Source organism: Dendropsophus ebraccatus, chromosome 5, assembly GCF_027789765.1.
Source record: "Dendropsophus ebraccatus isolate aDenEbr1 chromosome 5, aDenEbr1.pat, whole genome shotgun sequence".
Classification (NCBI taxonomy): domain Eukaryota; kingdom Metazoa; phylum Chordata; class Amphibia; order Anura; family Hylidae; genus Dendropsophus; species Dendropsophus ebraccatus.
This window is the reverse complement of record NC_091458.1, coordinates 144,999,343-145,006,431: the sequence shown is the minus strand read 5'-3', so window position 1 is coordinate 145,006,431 and position 7,089 is coordinate 144,999,343.

Below are 7,089 nucleotides of genomic sequence, written 5' to 3'. Positions count from 1 at the left end.
GAGGAAGATGGGCTTGGGTGATGATTTTATTAAGTGGATTCAGTTGTTGTATAGAGAACCAAGCGCAAAGGTATTAGTAAACTCCCAAATGTCATCTGCTTTTTTTCTTTCTAGAGGTACAAGACAGGGCTGCCCTCTCTCCCCCCTTCTTTTTGATGTAGCTATAGAACCTTTGGCCATTGCCCTTTCGTGAAAATAAGGAATTTACTGGTTCCCAATATGGGGATAGGGAAGAAAAATTGTCTATGTTTGCGGACGATATAATGCTTTTTGTCTCTACCATCCAGTCATCTCTAGCTAGGGTCATGAGTTTAATTGATGAGTTCGGCAGCTTTTCAGGGTTCTTACTGAACTGGCAAAAGTCATCGGTCATGTTTTTGTCAGAAGAGGATAAGGGTATATGTGGCCGACTAAATGTAATAATGCCGGGTAAACCTTGTAAATATCTTGGTATTAACATAACGACTGTTATGTTTCCTGTTATAGATAAATTGTATAAGAAGATCAGAGTTTGGAATAGACTACCTATTAGTATGGCCGCAAGAGTAAGCTTGGTCAAGATGGTGATTTTGTCCCAAATTTTATATGTTATATCTAACAGCCCTATATGGATAGATAAAGAACATCTTAAAAAAATAACAAAGATGTGTAACACCTTGATATGGGGTGGTAAGGTAGTTAGGATTGGGTATGCGACCTTGTCTCAGGATAGGGATAAGGGGGGATTAAAACTACCAGAGTTTGATAAGTACTACTTAGCTGCACAAATGGCCTATATAGTTCTGTGGCATAAGTTTGATTGCACTGGTAAATGGCAAAGAACTTGTAATAATTTCCTACCGGATTTGCCTACTATTTTAGAGACGGGAATTAGATTTGGTAGAAGAACTGAGCCGTTATGGTATATGATGAGTAAAGTTTGGTTTGGTACAAAAAAAATGCTTAATTTAACTCACAGTACAGAGTTCACTCCGCTATGGGGGAATCCACAAATTGCACAACTATCCAAAATACGTGACTACACATTTTGGGGGAGATGGGGGGTGACTAAAGTAACACAATTATTTGATGTCCAGGGTGAGTTGAAATCACTAGATACACTTATTACTGAGTATGGGGATATACCATTGGTTTTATATAGATATATGCAAGTTGCACATGCGATAAACTGTACAGAGGATAAAACAATTTTCTTGGTACAAAAACACAGGGTCTTTGGGGAGAATGTCACTAAAGCCACAAAGGCAATCACAGGGAGAATATACAAGATATAAAAAAAAAATGATGAAAATAGTAAAGTCACAAAGCACAGGGAATTTAAAGAAAAGTGGGAAAGGGATTTGGATCAGAAAGATGTAAATTGGGATAATGTATTTTCAGCAGTTAGGTGGTGTAGTGAAATACCAAGTCACAAGATTTCACAGTTATTTATTATTTATAGAACTTATTATATACCTAAAAAATGATATCAAATGAAATTGCGGCAAACTGATGTGTGTAATCGTTGTAATGGTGAAGGTGGGGATTTGGTGAAGGTGGTCATCTGACGAAGCGCGCATGCGCGCGAAATGGCCGTCATGAGAAAGTTGTTTGTGTAGGAGTTAGCATCTGCCGTCCTGCAGGACTAATGTCCATGTTTTAACCCACCACGAAATAAAGATATCTTGCATCAGAGCGGTGAGTGCTTTCAACTTTTTTCTACTATGCTTGCTTTTGCTATACCTATATTTTGAAATGCACCCCGACGCGAGGAGTTGGTTATAAGTCCTAGATCAACGATCCAAGGTCCAGACTTTGTTTGGAGTAGTGCCGGTGACCTTTCTCACATTTGCCGAAGGTGGGGATTTGTTACACTTATTGTGGAGATGCCCGAAATTGCACCGATATTGGAGTAATATTAAAAGTGTGATAGAAGACAAACTAGAGATTGAGATCGGTGAAGATCCCGGACTATATTTGCTATCTGATTTAACAAAATTAGAATGTTCTGTTAAAAAAAAAAAGGTATTGCATAAAGCTCTTTTTGAAGCAAGGATGTGCATTCTACGGAGGTGGAAATCACCGCAGCCCTTGGTAGTAGGGGAGTGGAGAAGGGAGATGTATAGAGTTATAATTTCTGAACAAATAAAAGCAAACAAAAGTAAGAGAGTTCAGGAATTTAAAAAAACATGGGGTGTATGGATGAACGAGGAGGGTATTGATATAAGTAATGAATAGGGGAGAGGGAGGGAGTGAGGGGAGATTACTTTAAAAATAAATTTAGTCCCTTTTTTTTTTATTTACTTTATCTTATTTTTATTTTATAAATTAATTTTTTTTTTGAAAGGAGGTAAAACCTAGTGATTTAAGGATTTGGTGATTGGAAACTGGATCGGAGACCCCCGAAAGAGCATAATGATTGGATAAGGGGTGTAGGAGAGATCTGGTCCCACTTTGGGGGGAAGGGGGACCGGGTGGTAGTGGCCTAGTTGGAGGCGTGGGGTTTTAATATCAGTTAATAACTTCTGGTTAAAGCATAATAGGGGTGATACGGAGAGCCGTTGGTTCATTATATATGGTTCTGGGCTTGAAGTGATGCCCTTGAGTCTGGGAGTTTACTATAATTGATATCAGTTAAGGTTCATAATGATAAACCGGAGTGTGATTTAATGGGGAGTAACAACAAGGTTTAGTGGTTCATTATATATGCACTTCTGCCTCGGAGTGAAGATCCCCTATATATATGCATATCTGTACTTGCTATTTTTTAGTTTGATAGTTGCTATAATGAGTATTTCAAGTGACTAAGGGTACCTGGCGTTAGAATGGTGACCTGACTCGACCTTACAACCCTGTGGGTCCGTGTCCTTTCTGTAACGCCTGGAGTAGTGGATCCACTGGACCGTCACCAGCGATGGCACTAACCTCACCAGGGAGCGGAGTCTAAGGGGCCGCTGGTTTTCACCAGAGCCCGCCGCAAGGCGGGATGGACTTGCTGCGGCAGGCGACCCCCAGGTCGCTACCCCTGGCTTGGTTGCTAGTGATGGCAGGCGAGGCGTGGCAGGAGAAGTAGGCAGGAGACGGTGCTAGCAGAGGTCTGTAGGCGTAACCGCAGGTGACAGGCTGAACACAGGAGCAATAGTGTAACAGAGGAGCAGGAACCAGGAACAAGGACTAGGGACCAGGTAGCGGACAGGAATCAAGAACAACAGGGAGCTGGGCCAAACGCTATGGGAAGCATGTAGAGGCTCCAACACCTGGAAGGGGGCAGAGCTGGAACTTATAGGGGAGTGATTGACATATGGACCAATTAGGAGCGCACTGCCCCTTTAAATCTGAGACAGCCGGCGCGCGCGCGCCCTAGGAGGCGGGGACGCGCGTGCCGGCCGGAACAGCGACAGACAGGAGCGCGGTGAGGTGAGGCGCCCCCCGGGGCCGAAGCAACAGCAGCGCCGGGTCCCTGCCTATGGACACCGGCTGCTGCAGATGTAGGAGAGAGGGTGCGGCGGCGGTCCGGAGCACGGGACGCCGCCGTGGCCCTAACAGTACCCCCCCTTTGGCCTCCCCCTCTTTCTGGTCTGCAGGAATTCCTTGATGAGATCCCGATCCAGGATATTAGATTCGGGTTCCCAGGATCTCTCCTCAGGACCAAAACCTCTCCAGTCCACTAGGAAGAAACGTCTTCCTCTGACAGTTTTCATCGCTAGGATGTCTTCAACAATGTACACGTCGTCAGAGACAGCTTGTGGAGTGGAGGAAGAAGCTTTACTGGAGAATCGGTTGAGGACCACTGGCTTCAAGAGGGAGACATGGAAGGAGTTCGGGATTCGCATAGTAGGGGGTAGACGGAGTTTGTAGGTGACTGGGTTAATGCGTTTTAGCACTGAGAAAGGACCAAGAAATCGAGGACCCAGCTTGTAGCTGGGAATCTTGAGACGGACATACTTGGCCGAGAGCCAGACTTTTTCACCTGGGAGAAACTTTGTGGCAGGTCTTCTCTTCTTATCAGCCTGGTTCTTCATGCGTTCAGAGGCTTTGAGTAAGGACTGTCGAGTCTGTTCCCAGATCGATTGAAGGTCAGAGATCAATTCCTCCACAGCAGGAACCTCAGATGATGGAGAGAGAGGCAGAGGAGGACGAGGGTGATGCCCGTAGACCACATAGAAAGGAGACTTGCCTGTGGAACTCGAGTCCAGATGGTTATAAGAAAACTCTGCCCATGGAAGTAGATCGGACCAGTTGTCTTGGCGGCTGGACACAAAATGACGTAGGTAGTTACCCAGGATCTGATTGACTCTCTCCACTTGCCCGTTGGTCTGGGGATGATAGGCCAATGAGAAGTCCAGCTTCACTTGGAGCTGCAAGCAGAGGGCACGCCAAAACTTGGAGACAAATTGAGAGCCTCGGTCGGACACAATGTGAAGAAGAAGTCCATGCAGGCGGAAGATGTGTCGGAAGAACAGCTGAGCCAGACGAGGAGCAGAGGGTAGTCCAGGGAGGGCCACGAAGTGAGCCATTTTAGAGAAGCGGTCAGTCACCACCCAAATGACTGTATTGCCCGCAGATGGAGGTAGATCCGTGAAGAAATCCATCCCTATGTGGTGCCAGGGACGGTCCGGGACTGGCAAGGGCAAAAGTAGGCCAGCAGGTCTTTGACGGGGTGACTTATTCCTGGCACAGACCGCGCAGGAAGCCACAAAGTCCTTGACATCCTGAAGGAGATTGGGCCACCAGTAGTGACGGGAGATCAATTGCCCGGTCTTTTGAGCTCCTGGATGCCCGGCCACCAAAGAGGAATGACCCCACTTCAAGATGCGTTTACGGAGTGCAGGGCGCACATAAGTCTTGCCGGGAGGCAGTCTCTGCAGAGTAGAAGTGGCAACTGGTACTAGGCGATCGGGAGGTATTATGTGACGAGGAGATTCCTCTTGCCCCATGACATCAGATGCTCGAGATAATGCATCGGCCTTTATATTCTTCTCGGCTGGACGGAAATGAATGGTAAAGTTGAACCGAGAGAAGAAGAGGGACCACCTGGCCTGCCGGGGATTGAGGCATTGAGCCGATTGGAGGTAGAGGAGGTTCTTGTGGTCCGTGTAGATGTTAATGGGATGTCTACCCCCTCTAGGAGATGATGCCACTCCTCCAGTGCCAACTTAATAGCCAGGAGTTCACGGTCTCCAATCGTATAGTTCCTCTCGGCAGGGGAGAAAGTCTTAGAAAAGAACCCGCAGGTTCTGGTCTTGCCTGATGTGTCCCTTTGCGAGAGGATGGCTCCTGCGCCCACAGAAGATGCATCGACTTCAAGAGAAGACGGCTTGGAGACATCCGGACGAACTAGAGCAGGAGCAGAGGCAAAGGCAGACTTTAGGCTATTGAAGGCTTGTTCGGCCTCTGGAGGCCAACGTCGGGGATCCGCCTTCTTCTTGGTGAGAGCCACTATGGGTGCGACCAGGGTAGAGAAGTGAGGGATGAACTGCCGATAGTAGTTGGCAAATCCAAGGAAACGTTGGATAGCTCTAAGTCCCACAGGACGTGGCCACTGGAAAACAGCTGAGAGCTTGGCTGGATCCATCTGTAGGCCCTGGTCGGAGACAATGTATCCAAGAAACGGCAGGCTGCGCTGATGGAAAACGCACTTCTCCAGCTTGGCATACAGATGGTTAGCCTGTAGTCTTCGTAGAACCTGCCGTACATGGGAAACGTGGGTCTGCTGGTCGTGGGAGAAGACCAGGATGTCGTCAAGATAGACAATGACGCAGACATAGAGAAGATCGCGGAATATATCAATCACGAATTCCTGGAAGACCGCTGGGGCGTTGCATAGGCCGAATGGCATGACCAGATATTCGTAGTGCCCATCTCTGGTGTTGAAAGCGGTCTTCCATTCATCTCCTTCACGAATACGGATCAAGTTATAGGCTCCCCTGAGATCCAGCTTGGAGAAGATCCTAGCTCCACGGAGGCGGTCGAAGAGTTCGGGGATTAGCGGAAGAGGATAACGGTTCTTGACAGTCACCTTATTTAAGCCCCGGTAGTCTATGCATGGGCGGAGGGAACCGTCTTTCTTCTGTACAAAGAAAAATCCGGCGCCAGCGGGAGACGTGGATTTACGGATGAAGCCCTTCTGCAAGTTCTCCCGGATGTAGGAGGACATGGCTTCAGTCTCGGGCACAGAGAGAGGGTATACTCGACCACGTGGAGGAGAAGTCCCTGGAAGAAGGTCTATAGGGCAATCATAGGGCCGATGAGGTGGTAGAGAATCCGCCTCCTTGGCCAAGAAGACATCAACAAAGTCTTGGTATTCCTCCGGTAGTCCGGATAGAGGCTTGGCGTAAGCAGGTGACCTCGTAGAGCACTTGGGTTGAGGAGACCTCAGACACCGGTTTAGACAGTCCTGGCCCCAGCTGAGAACCTCCACAGTTCTCCAGTCCAGCTTAGGGGTATGTAATTGCAGCCAAGGAAGACCCAGCAGGATGTTGGAAGAGGAATGGCGCAAGACGTAGAAGGAGATCCTGTCCTGATGTAAGGCGCCCACCTGGAGGACTAGGGGTGCAGTCTGGCAGTGCACAGCTTCGGTAAGAATCTCGCCCGTGACCGAAGAGATAGACCGGGGTTGGGCTAGCTGTATCACGGGTAGCCGCCATCTTTGGACCAACGAAGCAGAAATGAAACTGCCAGCAGCACCGGAGTCGATGAGGGCAGTAGTCTGGAGAACTTGCCCTGAGGGTGTCTGGATGGAGACTGGCATAGTCAACCTTGGAGAGGTGGCATTCACACCTAGGGAGGCCTCTCCCACCGGACCTAGGTGCGCGCATTTCCCGGACGCTGAGGACGTTGGGGACATCTCTGCCGATAGTGATCAGCGCCACCGCAATAGAGGCAGAGATTCAGCTCCAGTCGACGGGCCCTCTCATCAGTCATCAGGCGAGCTCGTTCCACCTGCATAGGAACCTCTGGAGATGACTGGGGCATAGGAGCAACGGGATTCTGAAACACCGGTGCCAGCCGGGGATGGCGACGGGGCAGACTCAGACGCCGTTCTTGACGGACCTCCTCCTCTCTCTCGGAAAACATGGTGTAGACTCTGGTAGCCAGTAGAATGAGTTT